Raw genomic sequence first — 16,663 nt, 5'->3', positions numbered from 1 at the left:
CGGGCAATGCATCTCCTTCGGGGTGATACGGGGTCGTTCGTGACTTGGTGATGTTCAGCATTTTGAGTAGTTCTCTGATCAAAGTGCTCTCAATGTCCCGCCCTTGGTCGGAGTGATGGCGATTGGGGAGACCATAGTGCACGAAGTACTTCTCCCATAATATTTTTGCAACTGTGATGGCTTTCTGATCTTTCGTGGGGAAGGCCTGGGCATACTGGGTGTAATGGTCCGTGATGACCAACACGTTGCATATTCCCCGGCTATCAGGCTCAATGCACAGAAAGTCCATACACACAAGGTCCATGGGGCCAGAACTTTTTAGATGGCCCATGGGGGCTGCTCGGGTAGGCAGGGTCTTGCGCTGTATACACCTGGTACAGCGGCGACAGTGACGTTCAACGGCCTCTCGCATCTTGGGCCAGAAAAAGCGATCTCTGACCAACCCAAAGGTCTTTTCTATACCAAGATGTCCATGATCATCATGTAGGGACCTCAACACCAGGTATTGTAAGTTCTTAGGGAGAACTAGTTGTCGTCTATCCGGGTGTTGTGGTACTTCACCACCCGATAGAGTAAGCAATTGTCTATTTCGAATTTGTCCCATTCCCGCATGAGCAAAGCCACTAAGTCATTCGGAGCACGCTTCAGAAGGGCTGGATTCTTCCTTGCAACGGCTTGTCGGATGATACTGACAACAGGATCTCGTATTTGATAGTCTACCAGATCTTTCCACCGTAACACCTTGTCATGCGTAATGTGCATCCCCTTTGGGTCGCAGTAGGCGGCTGGGACAGCCTGCGACCGGCATCCCAATGAATCGGCCACTCTTAAATCTGAAAAGGCCACTTGGTCGTCGACGATGGCGGCCATGCTACACATAGCTCGCACTCCGGGTCCTGGGAGTTCCTCCCATTCCTCATCATCTGGAATAGCACTTAACCCGGGTCGTCTGGATAGAGCGTCAGCCCCTATATTCAAAGGTCCCGGCTTATACTTCATGGAGAAACTGTAGTTGCTTAGGGCAGCCAGCCAGCGGTGTCCGGCAGCGTCCAATTTGGCCGAGGTATTGAAGTATGTGAGGGGATTGTTATCTGTCCTTACCTCGAAGGTAACACCGTACAGGTAATCGTGGAGCTTCTCGGTGATAGCCCACTTGAGAGACAGAAACTCCAACTTGTGGACGGGGTACCTCTGTTCACTGGGGGTCAGACTGCGACTAATGTAGGCGACAGGCCGAAGGCCCTCGGGGTGCTTCTGGTGCAGGACGGCGCCCAGTCCATTGAGACTGGCATCCACATGCAGAACATATGGTTGTTCGGGATCAGCATACGCAAGCACCGGCGCTTCGGTCAGACATTTCTTCAATTTCGAGAAGGCCTGTTCACACTCAGACGTCCATTTATCACCAAACGGTTGGCGAGCAGATACAACCTTCCTCCCTGTTTCCTCGAGATATATCTTCAACAGATTGTTCAGGGGTTTCGCCCTACTAGAGTACCCTTCCACGAAACGACGGTAGTACCCACAGAATCCCAGGAAAGATCGCAGCTCCGTGACATTCTCGGGACGAGGCCAGTTCTACCTTGGAGGGGTCGGTGGCGATCCCTAGGGTGGACACGATGTGTCCCACGTAGGTCACTGAGGTATGGCAAAACCGGCACTTGTCTAGGGACAATTTCAACCCTTCGTTCCCCAGACGGTCTATCACTTTAAGCAACCGCTCTTCGTGCTCCTCTAGAGTTCTTCCGAAGACAATGATGTCATCCATGTATACCAGACACTCCTGCGGGCTCATGTCCCCGATAGTCTTCTCCATCAGCCGTTGGAAGGTAGCAGGCGCCCCACATATACCTTGGGGCATACGTGTAAATTGGTAGAATCCCAAGGGGCAGACGAAAGCTGTTTTCTCCTGATCTTCCGCATTCATAGGCACCTGATAGTACCCGGATCGGAGGTCGAGCACGCTAAACCAATGACTTCCATTCAGCGCATTCAGGATCTCTTCAATGCACGAAAGGTTGTACTGATCTGGTATCGTACGATTGTTCAGGGTTCGATAGTCGACACACAGTCGCACGGACCCGTTCTTTTTCCGCACCACCACTATGGGTGACGCGTAGGGTCCCCGAGACTCCGTCACAATACCAGCGGTTTCCATGTCTTGTATGGCGTTCCTCACATCGTCCACATCCCGCGGGGCGATGCGACGAGAGTGTTCCCGGAACGAAGTGGCATCACTCAGTCGAATTGTATGCTGGGCACTGCGACTGCACCCCACATCCATCTCACTCGTGGAGAACACATGTCGTCGTTGAATCAGCTGGGTTGTCAGTCGTTCTTTCCACTTGGTGGACAGCGTTGGCTCACCGAAATTAAAGTCCAGATCGACTAACCGCTCATCCACGGCCGCCGCCTTCACCTGAGGCGTGTTTTCTACAGGGCTGACCGGATATATGCAACCCAACTTCTGGTCGGCATCAAATTCCATCGGGAATGGGGAGAGATTCTGCACATACACATGGGTTCGTAGAGGGATCTTAGCCGTCCACTCCCTCACTTCAGGTAGTACCCTATACCCTCTCTGAACTTCCTCTTCAGGCGTACTCTCCAGAGAGAACAGCTGATCGCTCTTATCTCGTTCGGGATAACAACACCAGACGGCCATTCTTTGCACTCCCCCTGGTAATATGGTCGTCAGTCCGTGTTGACGGTTGTAGAGAACCCTGTGGCGTTCCAGGGCATATACCCGTTTGCACTCTTCTCGTATGGCCGGATCTAGGAGAGAGGTGGCTAGCGGCAACTCGTTAGTCTCTTTCAGATACGCTCGGATCACCGCTTGTACTATATCAGCGTTGGTGCCCAAGATGATCGGGTACTTGTACTGGTCTTGGGGCTCCGGACATACCAGGGCCGCTACATGCATGGGGTGTCTCTTGCCGGTGTTCAGCTGGGGTATTTCTATTTCAACCCTTACAATCCCATCGATGGGGTAGTCTTCATTGCTTAACCCCCGTACTTTCACATGATCGGCCGCTCTCGGGGCAGTGTCTGAGGTGCTGGTCATAGAACGGGCGGTATATGATGGTCACTTGTGATCCCGTGTCCAGTAGGGCCGACGCATAGACCCCTTCCAGTAACACCTGTACGATAGCCGCGGGGCCTACTTGGCTAGGAGCTTCCCGGGTGGAGGCATCATCCCCGGGGCTGGCGTCAGCAGGGACATCGGTGGCCCCCTAAGGGGTTTCCGGGCCAGACTCGGCAGTTTGTACTAGGCATACTATCGACTGGGCTGGGTTTCTTCTGTCGGGCGGTTTTTCTTCTGGAGAGTCCTTCCTCTCCGGACAGTTATAAGAGACGTGGCCCTTCTTCAAGCAGTTGTAGCAAACTACTTCGCGACGCTCAGGACGCCCCTTGTACGAGGATGATGACCTCTCAGGAACACGACTTTCCCTGGCAGGCGGCTTGTGAGTCGCTTCTTCCTCTGGGGCGGAAGATTTCTTACCCTTCGGGGCAACGGGAACCACGGGGTCACCCTTGATGGTAGCTTTGGGTTTCTTTGGTTCATGGAAATGTCGCTGCAATTCATGTTCTCTGATGTACTCCATTAATTCCCCGTACTTGGGGGGTATTACAGCGGTCGGTGCAGCAGGCATCATTATAGCTATGTTGTGATCAGGTAGCGACCCCTTGAGTAACTGTTTGAGTCGGTATCAGTCCGCTTCGGCCGCGGAAATGATATGTTTGTCCAGAAGAGTCCCCAGGGACAGCTGTAGATCGCAAACGAAGGCAGATAAATCCTGTCCTTCCTTTTGGCGAAGAGCTTTGAACTGGGCCATTAGCTCATCCTCGTCGTCTTTTCTGGCAAAGGACTGAATTAGCATTTCCACTAGTTCCTGTGCAATAACTTCTCCTTCCACGTTTCGGTGCGTCCGTACCAGCCGAGCGGCGGGGCCTCGGAGGCACTCGACCAGCCTCTGTCTTTTGCTGGCTTCAGCACATGACCACTCCGCTATGGCTGGGAGCGTATGGTCCCTCCAGGCCTCGATCCCTTCTTCCCCCGCAGGAGTCGGCAGAATCCCAGAAAAAGCCTTAAGTTTCCGATAGTGCTGGGCTTGGGTCGAAATGGTGACAGCTTCTACTAGTTGGGAAGCGATCAGACTCAAGGAAGGGTCGCCACTACTGGGTCCAGCTTCTACAATAGGCATGTTTGGGGGCCCGCCGGGCCGTCTATAAGGAGAGGGCGATGAGGGTGGACTTCTCGCCCAGCTGCTGGCTCCCCCGACACCGCTCGGGGTGAAGGAGACCTTGAGGGGCCAGTCCCGTGAGGAGTACTGGCGGCCCAGTGGCTCGCGCTTGGTCCAGTAGGTGCGGGTGCGTCGTCAGGAGCCTGGGTGTCAGGATAGATCATGAAACAGTCCTCTGCAGAGGGCTCGGGTAGGTTCAATACATGAGGGACAGTCTTTGAACATATGTCATGGGTGGTGGCCATAAGGTAGGTGGTTTTCCGGCCACCGACCTCCAGTTTAAAGTCTATCAGCCGGGCAGTGGCCAGTCCCGGGCAGTCCCGTACTTGGGTGCGTACGATGTAACAGTCCGTGTCAGTGGATACTCCCGCCACTGCAACCACGCGCCTTGGGGACACGCAGCGTGCTAAGGCCCAGTCATGGACGTCTTGCTTTGACGGCACGGACATGATGGTGTTTAAATCGGACAATTTGATACTGAATAGGGCACCCCCAGTTTGCATCTCAGCAGTGCCTCCAAATGTAACGGGTGTTCCACCCCACCCAATCGCATATATATATATATATATATATGTATATATGAATGTAAGGGGGAACCTATATGTTACCAGGTGTGAGCCTCTGCAAGTGAGAGCCTGGGGTGAATTCTCTGGATCGTTCTCAGTTTCAGCGCCTCCACCTGTGTAGGGTTCTAGGGATATAGAAGTTTGTCTACACAGGACCCACATATACAATAACCACGTACTCAGTATATATATAACCAGTTTACTGTAACGCAGAATATATATGCAGGCAATAACACACTCTTATAACATAACACTACTAACACTCCCCTCTAGGGGTTATCTCCCCCATGTAATATCAGTCCTCTCAGTGTCTCTTACTCCACTAGGAGTATAGCCGCCCACCACCGTGTATCCCAACACCGTGTATCCCCACACCGTGTCCACAGCCTACCCCCTTTTGTCCCGTGGTCAGCGCTGCCACTATGTGAATAGGTAATGTGAGAATGGTATAGGTTGGTGCACTTATGAAGGTACCTGCTGAGCGCTCCTGCACTCGGGCCAGCAAACAACTTCGCAAAGGATCAGTCGCTTGATGATTCTTTCTGATCCCTCGCACGGGGTCCGCCAGGGGCGATCCCACCCTGGAGATAGTCTATAGAATAAGCATTGGATCTTTGGGAGATGGTGTATCAAGATATGTTGATCATTTCTTACAAAACATGGTGCAAGCATTACCTTCACACATAAAGGATAGTGGAGATCTTCAGAATCAACTTCGCCTCATCAGATGGGAAAGTAACTATATTTGGTTGAGCCTTGATATAACATCTCTGTATACAGTTATACTGCATGAACATGGGATGGCAGCTGTCAGGTTTTATTTACAACATTCAGATTTACCACCGGCACAGAGCACTTTTATCTTGAATGCGATACAATTTTTGTTAACTCATAACTATTTTATGTTCGACGGGGATTTTTTTCTACAAACACGTGGTACCGCTATGGGGACAAGCTTTGCCCCCTCCTATGCAAACTTATTCCTAGGTTGGTGGGAGTCGGTCCACGTGTTTGGGGAAAGAAATCCCTTTAGACACCTTATCACCTTTTACAAACGCTACATTGACGATCTTATTTTTATTTGGAATGGGGATGAACACTGACTCTTATTGTTTATTGAGCACCTTAATGATAATCACTTAAATCTAAAATTCACGGCAAATTATGACTTTCACCATATTCACTTCTTAGACTTATTTTTATTTATTGATATGCACAAAAATATCACTACCACTGTTTATCGGAAATCAAACTCACGTAATACACTGCTACGTGCTGACAGCTGCCATCCTAAATCACTCATTAGGGGCATTCCAAAAGGCCAACTAATACGATTAAAAAGAATCTGTACAAAAAATGAAGATTTTCTCATACAATCCCTTGACCTGATGAGGCGTTTTGAAGCTAGGGGATACAATAAGAAAGATCTTAATAAAGCATTTGAAGAAGTCAATTTGATGAGTAGAGAGGATCTCCTGGACAGGAGTAAAAAGAGAAAAATGAAACATTCCCAATCACCATACTTTATTGTTCAACACAGTAATCAAGCAATGACTATCAAACACATAGTCAAGAAACATTGGGCAGTGCTGGCGGCAGATCCAATACTACATTCTATTTATGAGGAGGGTCCTAGATTCGTATTTCGGAGGGCAAAAACAATAGCTAACTATGTCTCTGCAAGCATGTTCTCTTCGGAGTCAGTACCTGTCAAAAGTTTACCCATGGGTAACCATAGGTGTTCAAAATGTAAAATTTGTAAATTTATGAATCAAACTACTGAATTCAGTTCATTTAAAACTAAAAACAAATTTCGGTTGAAGTCTTTCATTAACTGTGACACCACACACGTGGTGTACCTGCTCAAATGTGGCTGTGGCAAGCAATATGTCGGCCGCACCATAAGATGTCTCAAAGTTCGTATATTAGAACATCTGCCCCTTATTGCAAAAAAAGATACCAGTCACCCAGTGTCCAATCATTTCACACATTGTAGCTTGGGCAATGTTAACAATCTAACCTGCCAAGGTATAGAACATGTACCATTCCCCATGAGAGGGGGCAATAGGTTGAATGTTCTGAACAAGAGAGAACTACTGTATATTGGATTTTCACCTTACAGACACGGATCCCTCACGGTTTAAATTCCGATTGGGATATAGGGTCTCTCTTGTTCGATACATAGAACCTGTTCCAATACTTAATATGTATGTTCCTTCGAGTGTTGTTGCTCAGATATGATTGTCCGAGAATAATGTTGAAACATTATGGAATTGATGTTCAGTGATTGTGCATAAAATATAAATATGTTAATTTTCCTCTATGCAATATATTTGTGCCATATAATAGAGACATTGCACAACCCTGATAATTATTACATATTTTAAATACTATCTCACAGATTGTCCCTCTTACAGAGTGACCAAAATCAATTTGCAAAGTATTGATGTCCAACTAGTTTTATATTAGATCTTATTACTTAATGCATAATATGTACATATCCTTATTCGAATTAAGATCAGGATTGTACAATTCTCATTAAAAATTTGGCGCTCATTCAGTCCTATGTCAGTTTCCTTAGGGGCATTGGGGTTGTTTAAAAAGCAAATCTAAATTAGTGAATATATTTTGTATGTTTTCTTGCCATATATAAATACATATACTAAGTGTAATCACTCAACCCCATGCACACCCATCGTTACCACGATATTATGATAACAATACCCAATATCAAAGGTTGTTCATTTAATTAATGTTAAACAGTTATTGTTTTTTTAAATGTTTGTCTTTTTATAACACTTGTTATGTCTTTTTAATTCTTCATTAAGTTCACCTTGATGTTCCCCCTTTGGAGTGTGTGTATCTAATAAAGTTTTTTTAAGTTTTTTTACACCTCCCAGTCATCCCTCATCTGGCGTGACGTGATGACGTCACACCCATTTACGCGTTAAGACTCTCGCATTGGACAAGGCATGTGACACAGTTCAGGGCACTTGTGGACACGCCTTCATGCTTCACTCGTTCCCTGACTAGGTCCTGTGTATGTCCAAGTGAGATACCCCATGCGTGAGATGACGCACCACCACGCGATGACGCTTGACGCTCCGATCACGTGATCGATGCGGAAGTGCCGCGATTGGCACAGAGGTGCAGGTAATTCATATAAATAACACTCCAGGGGGGTAAGTATTTTATTCACCTTGAGAAAGGACTTGTTGTAGTCCGAAACGCGTTGGTGTGTATCTTTTTTGTTTCTGACCCATTAAATAAGCCTGCACTGTGGGAACGCATCCTTGCATTTTTTGGCATAGCCTTGTGGATCTAGTGCTCCGTTTTCTCCCCTCCTTTGCTACACTACCGACACACTTTATTGAAGTGTGGTCGGTACCGCAAGCCGGGAAATCTCCCGGCTTGCTAGTGGCCGCCCCTCGGCGTGCGCGCGGTCACGCGTCATCGGGAGCGTGCGCCCGCTGCACGCGTGTCCAGGGGCTCCCCGAGGGAGCCCTGGTGTCCCGCGATCGCGGGACAGCGGCAGGGGGTTCCGGGGGACCCGGCGGACCCGGCAGCGGTAGGGAGAGCGCCCCGATCGGAGGGCGCTCTTCCGCTGCTTCGGCGTGCGCCCGTCACACTCGGGCGCGCGCCAGGCTACTGCTGCGGCACAGAACGGGCAAATGCTCGAATAAACTGTGCCGCAGCAGTACATGTGACTGGATATGGGTCAAGTAATATCCTTGGATGCTGTGAAAATTAGAGATGAAAGAAGCGATCCCACTGCAATAAGCATATAATGCGTTCATGCATGTAAATGAGGCAACAGTAATGCAGACTTGAAATACCTAGGGGGGGGGGGGCCCGTTGTGCAGGGGCTGGTGAGGAGACTGGATGAGAAGCCTTTTTGAGACTCCCCTCCTGTACTCACGGATAAGCCAACCGATGCCTGCTGCCCTTTGCCCGCCTTGTGTCTTCACTGCTCCCTCTGTTGAACTCCCGGTGTTTGCTCCACATGTGCGGCGCTTCGGGATGACGTCATCGCCGTCGCCAACCTGGTTACTCTGGGAAGGTTTCACTGGACGCGTCACGTATCCCGGCTGTCCCCGCGACTGCAAGGGGATGTGGTATCGTGACGTATGTCCCGTAGTGCAGGGGATCCTTGGCGTGCCCCAGCCGTAGACGTAGAGTAGACAAATAGAAGAAAAGTCGGCGGTCACTGCGTATATAGGAACTCAGCCATGGATGAAGATAAAATCAATATTTATTCAAACGTGGTGTTGGACATCACAAAGATTCACATCCTCTGACGCGTTTCGTTCCGTTAGGAACTTTATCAAAGAGTACAATGAATCTGTTCACAAGAACCTTAAGTAGGCAGGTCCCTCTCTGTCATTGGCTGAATATTAAATTAAATCAGTTGAAAGCAATTAGTAAATTACTGATTATAATTGAGCCCTTATGTGGAGAAGAACCCTGTCTACAAGGATATATTGTGAATATAAAACACATACAACAAGACAAGTGATAACAAAAGAACAATTAACAAATAATTAATAAAATATTAAAAACAAATTCAAGTAATGTGCAGCATCCCAAATATAAAAAATATATTAATAATCCTTTGTACTTGGAAGACATGATTAGATTTATGGAAGGAAGAAATATATATATATATATATATATATATATATATATATATATATATATATATATATATATATATATATATATATATATATATATATATATATATATATATATATCGCAAATATTAGGACCTAATGAAGATTGGTTACACATTGAAAGATTATATATATATATGAACCAATATAATGCCAAAATTATATTAAAGAGTCAATAAAGTGATATGTATAACATTGGTAATTGATGAGATATACCTCTCGTAGAATTGTGAATCACATTGAGACAATAACAAAACAATTTATATTTATCTTTATCAACAATGCACTGAATATAATAAATTTATATAAATTGAATTGAATTAATACAAAAATATGTTGAGATGCATGGAGACACACTCTCAAGACTCCCCTAGACGTCAACCATGTAAGAAGTGTTTTAGCTCCCATTCATGGTTAATGCCGTGTGGATGGAGAGTGTTGAGAGTGTATATCCAATACATCTCTTGCTTGTTTAAAGTATTTTCCCTATTGCCACCTCTAGGGTGGCAGGGTATATGTTCTATAGCTGAAAAAGAAAAGTTTTGAATGCCCCCATGTGGACATTGTGCAAAGTGTCTGGGAACTGGATGGTTTAAGTCCCCTTTCTTGATTAAACATACGTGTTCAGATATTCTTATTCTAAGCGGTCTTATAGTGCGGCCTATGTATTTGTGTCCGCAGCCACAAAAAAGAATGTAAATAACAAATGAGATGTTACAATTGAGAAAGGTCTTAATATAATATTTCTTAAGATTGGTATTATAAGAAATTTATTTACTTTGGCAAGCGTATTGGCACATAGAACACATTCCACATTTATAAAAACCTTTAGGAATGCTTGGAATTTGAGTTAAGTTTACTTAGAATTGAACATACTAGGTGACAAGTGTGATGCCAAAGTTTTGGCTTTCCTATAGGAAAATCTTGGTCCTTGTTCCAGTATTGGGCGGATGTTTTTATCTAGTAGTAGTGTATGCCAATGTTTAGAAATTATTTTACAAATATCCTGAGATTGTGAGCTGTATGTACTGATAAAGAAAGGACTCTTTTTGTTGTCCGATCTTGACAATATTTCTCTATCTTTTTTTGGTATAGTTTCTTGTTTTTTTACACACAAGTTCACTCCTCTCTGTATGATCTGCTTTGGCGAAAGCTGTTGCTATATCTTTTGCTGAGTATCCTCGCTCTAAGAACCTATCAGACATTTCCCTTGCACGGGATAGAAACACCTCATTATCTGAGCATAATTTTTTCAATCTGATAAATTGAGCCCCTGGTATGTTCCTGATCAACGACCGTGGATGGGAGCTTTGAGCACATAACAATGTGTTTCTCGAATTCTGCTTCCTATAGATATCGGATTGTATGGTTTTATTTGTGTCAATATACAGGAGTAAATCCAAAAAGTGAATATGATTAATGTGGTGCTCAAAAGTGAATTTAATATTATATGTGTTATTATTAAGATAATTAAAAAAAGAAAGTAGTGATTTTTCGTCTCCCCTCCAAATAAAGATCAAATCGTCAATATATCGCCGGTAAAAGACGATATTATGACGATATGAATTATTACTGTGATAAATAAAACGTGACTCCCATAAACCCATAAATAAATTCGCGTACGATGGTGCGAAGCTTGTGCCCATTGCGGTACCCAAATTTTGTAAATAAAAAAGTGAATCAAATAGAAAACAATTGTGTGTTAATAAAAAAGATATTGATTGTAATAAAAAAGTGCATTGTGAAATAGATAAAGTGGATTGATCAAGAAAGTGCTCAGTAGCCTCTAAACCGTGTTTGTGTTCGATAATAGAATACAGGGAGGTCACATCCATGGTGACCCACCTGTATTCATGTGACCATGGTAACTCCTGTATACTAACGAGGAAGTCTGTAGTATCCCTGATAAAGGATGGTAATTTGAATACCAGGGGTTGTAGAAACCTGTCCACATACCGCGATAACCCATCTCCCAAAGATCCAATACTCGCAACAATGGGTCGACCAGGAGGGTCCACCAGCGATTTATGGATCTTTGGGAGATGGTGGAATACCGGAATCACGGGATGTGGACAGGAAAGAAAAAGAAACTCTTTTTTGTTAATGACATTTAGAATTTGACCCGTCTCTAGTAATTCTAATAACTCAAGACGGTACTCAGATGTAGGGTCACCCTTTAGATTATAATAGGTGTTTCTATCACTCAATTGTCTGATGGCTTCAGCATGATATTGGGATTTGGACAATATAACTAAGGCCCCTCCCTTATCCGCATTCTTAAGAACTATGTTATGTTCATTTTTAATACATTCAATTTGTTGAACTTCTAAATAAGACAAATTTCCAGATTTAACAAAAGAGCTAGAAAAACCCTTGGACAATATACGTAGGTCCCGCTCAACTTGTTGTTCAAAAAGATTGATGGAAGGCCCCCTGTTGAAGTTTGGGCAAAACAATGATTTGGGACGATATCCCGAGTCCTCACGGCCAAAAAATGGCTGACTATATGTAGTGAGGGGTTCTCCTTGCTGTTCTAATAAGGAGTCCATATCAGAAAGTGTGCAATTCTCCTTAAAGTCCAAAACTGGGACATCATTAGTAATAGGTGAAACAACTGGTTGTTCAGGATCCTCTAAAGGTTCTAATACATCAAATCTATTTCCAGTTGACATCATCTTGTTCAAGGACAACTTCCTAGTAAATTTTTGTAGGTCTATGACCGTCTGGAATAACTGGAAATTTTGGCTAGGGGCAAACCCTAATCCTTTATTCAGAACTGATAGTTGTTCTAATGTTAAGTCTACCCCGGACAAATTAATGATGTTATCTATAGGCTCTAGTCGTATTTCTTTCGTTTGGACCTTCCTCTGCGCCCCTCGTTTTCTTTTGGATCTGCGCGTTCTCCCCGGCTTTTGGCCCCCATGTCTAAAAAAGCCGACGATGGTTGCCCAGATCCCTTAGGATTTTTATGTTGAGTAAATGAGGTGGTGGCATTATCTGAATATTTAGAGGTCCCTCTGTCTCTAGAGTGATCACGTGACCTGTCAAAAGAGACTGAATGAGCTCTTGAATCTGGGTCTGAAAAGTCAGACTCAAAGCTAGATGCTTCTACATGTGGATTTTTTTAAATGGATTTATTTGGTAGATTTTCAGTTCTTCTTTTTGGATATTTTTTGGACTTGGGGGTACTAGAGCCAGTAAATTCCCTCACCATAGTAGGTTTTTGCCAACAGTACACTTGGTTCTTGACATAATCAACGCGATCCCTTTCAAATTTTAAATGTTTTTTATCGCTGATTAAATCTTCACTTATTTCTACGTTAGAAGACAATGTTTTATCATTTTTTATGAATTGTTCCCTCTTGCTAAATGGCTGTAATTTGGACCTGAGATTATTAATTTCCACCATGAGGCTTGATTTTTCAGTCATTTTTTGTTGAATAATTAAATTCATCAGTTTTACAGAACATGTATTTAGGATATCAATCCAATCTTGTTCAAACTGATTGCTCGTAAAGCCAAATGATGGAACTTTTTTAATTCTCAGGCCCCTGGGAATACGTTTACATTTTATATAATTCTCCAGTGAGGTGATATCCCACCAGAGTCTAATATTTTCAACCAACAGCTTTTCTAATTTGACAAAATGATGGGTCAAATCAGAGGGTTCATCACAAATCACATCAGACGTTCCATCAAACAAATGTGTTGCTTTTCTTAGTCTTTTAGTATCATCCCCACAGGTAAACACATACGTATTGTCCACTGGATTCAATCCTATATTTTTCTCCCCACTAGATTCCTCCATGGTGTGCAAAAGAAGATTTGTTGTATTATGAAGAACAGTCCTTTTTAATCATAAAATAGAACATAAAGTAAATGGCAGAGTTCCTTGTAAAAAGGTCATCCAAGGTATATAGATATATGAGAAGATATATACCCCATATACTGAACCTTCCAAATAGGTATTTGAAGAAATAAATAATGTCATGTATAAATATACACACTCTGAGCCACCAGAACAGGACGACAGTCTATAGAATAAGGGGAGTAAACCCCACGATGTTCGGTGCTCTGAGAAGTGTGTGTGACTGGAAATGGGTCAAGTAATATCCTTGGATGCTGTGAAAATTAGAGATGAAAGAAGCGATCCCTCTGCAATAAGCATATAATGCGTTCATGCATGTAAATGAGGCAACAGTAATGCAGACTTGAAATACCTAGGGGGGGGGGGGGGCGTTGTGCAGGGGCTGGTGAGGAGACTGGATGAGAAGCCTTTTTGAGACTCCCCTCCTGTACTCACGGATAAGCCAACCGATGCCTGCTTCCCTTTGCCCGCCTGGTGTCTTCACTGCTCCCTCTGTTGAGAGTGTGTCTCCATGCATCTCAACATATTTTTGTATTAATTCAATTCAATTTATATAAATTTATTATATTCAGTGCATTGTTGATAAAGATAAATATAAATTGTTTTGTTATTGTCTCAATGTGATTCACAATTCTATGAGAGGTATATCTCATCAATTACCAATGTTATGTATATCACTTTATTGACTCTTTAATATAATTTTGGCATTATATTGGTTTATATATATATATATATATATATATATATATATATATATATATAATCTTTCAATGTGTAACCAATCTTCATTAGGTCCTAATATTTGCGATATATATATATATATATATATATATATATATATATATATATATATATATATATTTCTTCCTTCCATAAATCTAATCATGTCTTCCAAGTACAAAGGATTATTAATATATTTTTTATATTTGGGATGCTGCACATTACTTGAATTTGTTTTTAATATTTTATTAATTATTTGTTAATTGTTCTTTTGTTATCACTTGTCTTGTTGTATGTGTTTTATATTCACAATATATCCTTGTAGACAGGGTTCTTCTCCACATAAGGGCTCAATTATAATCAGTAATTTACTAATTGCTTTCAACTGATTTAATTTAATATTCAGCCAATGACAGAGAGGGACCTGCCTACTTAAGGTTCTTGTGAACAGATTCATTGTACTCTTTGATAAAGTTCCTAACGGAACGAAACGCGTCAGAGGATGTGAATCTTTGTGATGTCCAACACCACGTTTGAATAAATATTGATTTTATCTTCATCCATGGCTGAGTTCCTATATACGCAGTGACCGCCGACTTTTCTTCAATTGTCCACCCTGGAGATAGTCTCTGTCTCTGGGGTGTAGGCCTGAGCCCAAGCCTCCGTTCAGGGAGCGCAGCGTCCGCTGTGTCCCTATCTATCACTAACACTAATGGGATAGTCCCTAACTTAGGGCCAGTCCCTAAGCACCACAAGCTAGGGGAGTTCAGGACCTATCTGGGGCCTAGGGTGTTCTGGCCTATTGCAGTGGGTCACTGACTCCTGCACTCTCCTCCTTCCCCTAGCTCTACCGGTCCTGCACTGACTAGCGTGGCTAAGCACGCGAAAATGTATCAATCTCCTTGCAGGGAGATGCTGTAGCCCTATTGGCTCCCTGGGGTCATGTGGCTCTGCCCCTGTGCACCCTGGGGGTGGACTGCCCTGCTGTGCGCATGCGCGACCTTCCTGCATTCCTCCCGGCGCTTCTGTGCCCTTGCGCATGCGCAACGCACCTAGCAATGGCGACGCCCTGCTCCGCAAGCCGCCGGGACCTTCGCAACGCGACCGCGGCCCTAGCAACGGCCCGATCGCGTCCCCAAGAACCGGCCCGCTCGCGTCCCCAAGAACCGGCCCGCTCGCGTCGCCGGCAACCGGCTCTCGTGTCCCTGGCAACCGGCCGCATGAGAGAGACGCGCGCTGCCCGCACACGGCCCCGCTACCAACAGGTGACCTGGCTACACTGACAAGCCAGGTCCTAAGGGAATCTGTGAGGAGGAATACTGTCAGGCCCAACAGGATCAGAACCCACAACCTCTGTTATTACAGGGTGGCAGTGAGCTAAACCAGCATCTGAGAAACTATACGGCCGCAGTATACTTTTGAGCTCGACTGCCACTTAGTATCACTGAAGTCGCTACTGGTGATGTCATACTAAGTGGCAGTCGAGCGCAAAAGTATAAAAATTATGCTGCGGCAGTGGCGCTTCTCAACTGCTGTGTTAGATCACTAATACAACTGTGAAACAAAATTAAAAACAACAAAAAATAGATGCGCTTAGTGTAGTTAACTCTAGACAAAAAACCATTAACCAGAGACAGAAACTGTCTACCGGAGTGCCTATGCAATAATGATTGGTTCTCTTCACCGTTTCTGATTGACCCTAACAATTAACTAAAACATAAATAAAAACTAATGAAACATATACAGAGAACCACTGATAGAAATTGTTACAAATACATGGTATTTAAAGGCACAGCACAGTGTCTTGTCACTGACAATGCTGAATTGCAGAGAACAAAGTCAATAACCATATGGTATCTGTTGCCGGTTACACCGATTGAGCTCCTGTTTCACCTCCCCCACTTCCACCCCCCGGTACACAGTGACGCACTTCCTGGATACACGATAGAAGCGAGGCCAGCCCACATGAGCACACGGTGTGATCGACGCCTGCTGACGGAATCCCCAGAGGTTGCTTTCACTACCGGACATGCTAACATGGGCTTCATCTGACTTCCAGTGATTGGTTTGGACAGAGAGGAACAATTCCAGGAGTTATTACAAGTGGGAGTTATATCTCCTCCCTTACACAGCACTAGGCAGGGGGGGGGGGGCAAAGCACAGAGCGCAGGGGGAGGGGGCACAGCACAAGGCCGGGGGGTCGCAGCACAAATCAGGGGGTCACAGCAAATCACAGCAGGCTCTGCACACACGTGGTGGCGATGGGCAATGACCCACGCGACGGCGGCCTTCGCGCCCACGTGGCGGCAGTGGCACTGCAAGCGGGATTGAGCGCCTCTCCAGTCAATCTCAATCCATCCCCCGACTAAGATCTCCGAAGAGTGGTGGCGGCGGGCGGCGGGCGGCGGGCGGCAGGCTTTGCACACGCGCGATGGGCAGTGACCCATGCGACGGCGGCAGCGGCAGCCTTCGCACCCACGTGGCGACTCTAGAGAGCAATCATATCCCAACACACTGAAAGCGCGTCCTGAAAAAAAGAGGGCAGCAATGGCTGCTATGAGTTTTCTTATATACTTTCACAAAGTCACCTAG

Source organism: Ascaphus truei, chromosome 4, assembly GCF_040206685.1.
Source record: "Ascaphus truei isolate aAscTru1 chromosome 4, aAscTru1.hap1, whole genome shotgun sequence".
Taxonomy (NCBI): domain Eukaryota; kingdom Metazoa; phylum Chordata; class Amphibia; order Anura; family Ascaphidae; genus Ascaphus; species Ascaphus truei.
This window is presented reverse-complemented; position numbering follows the sequence as displayed.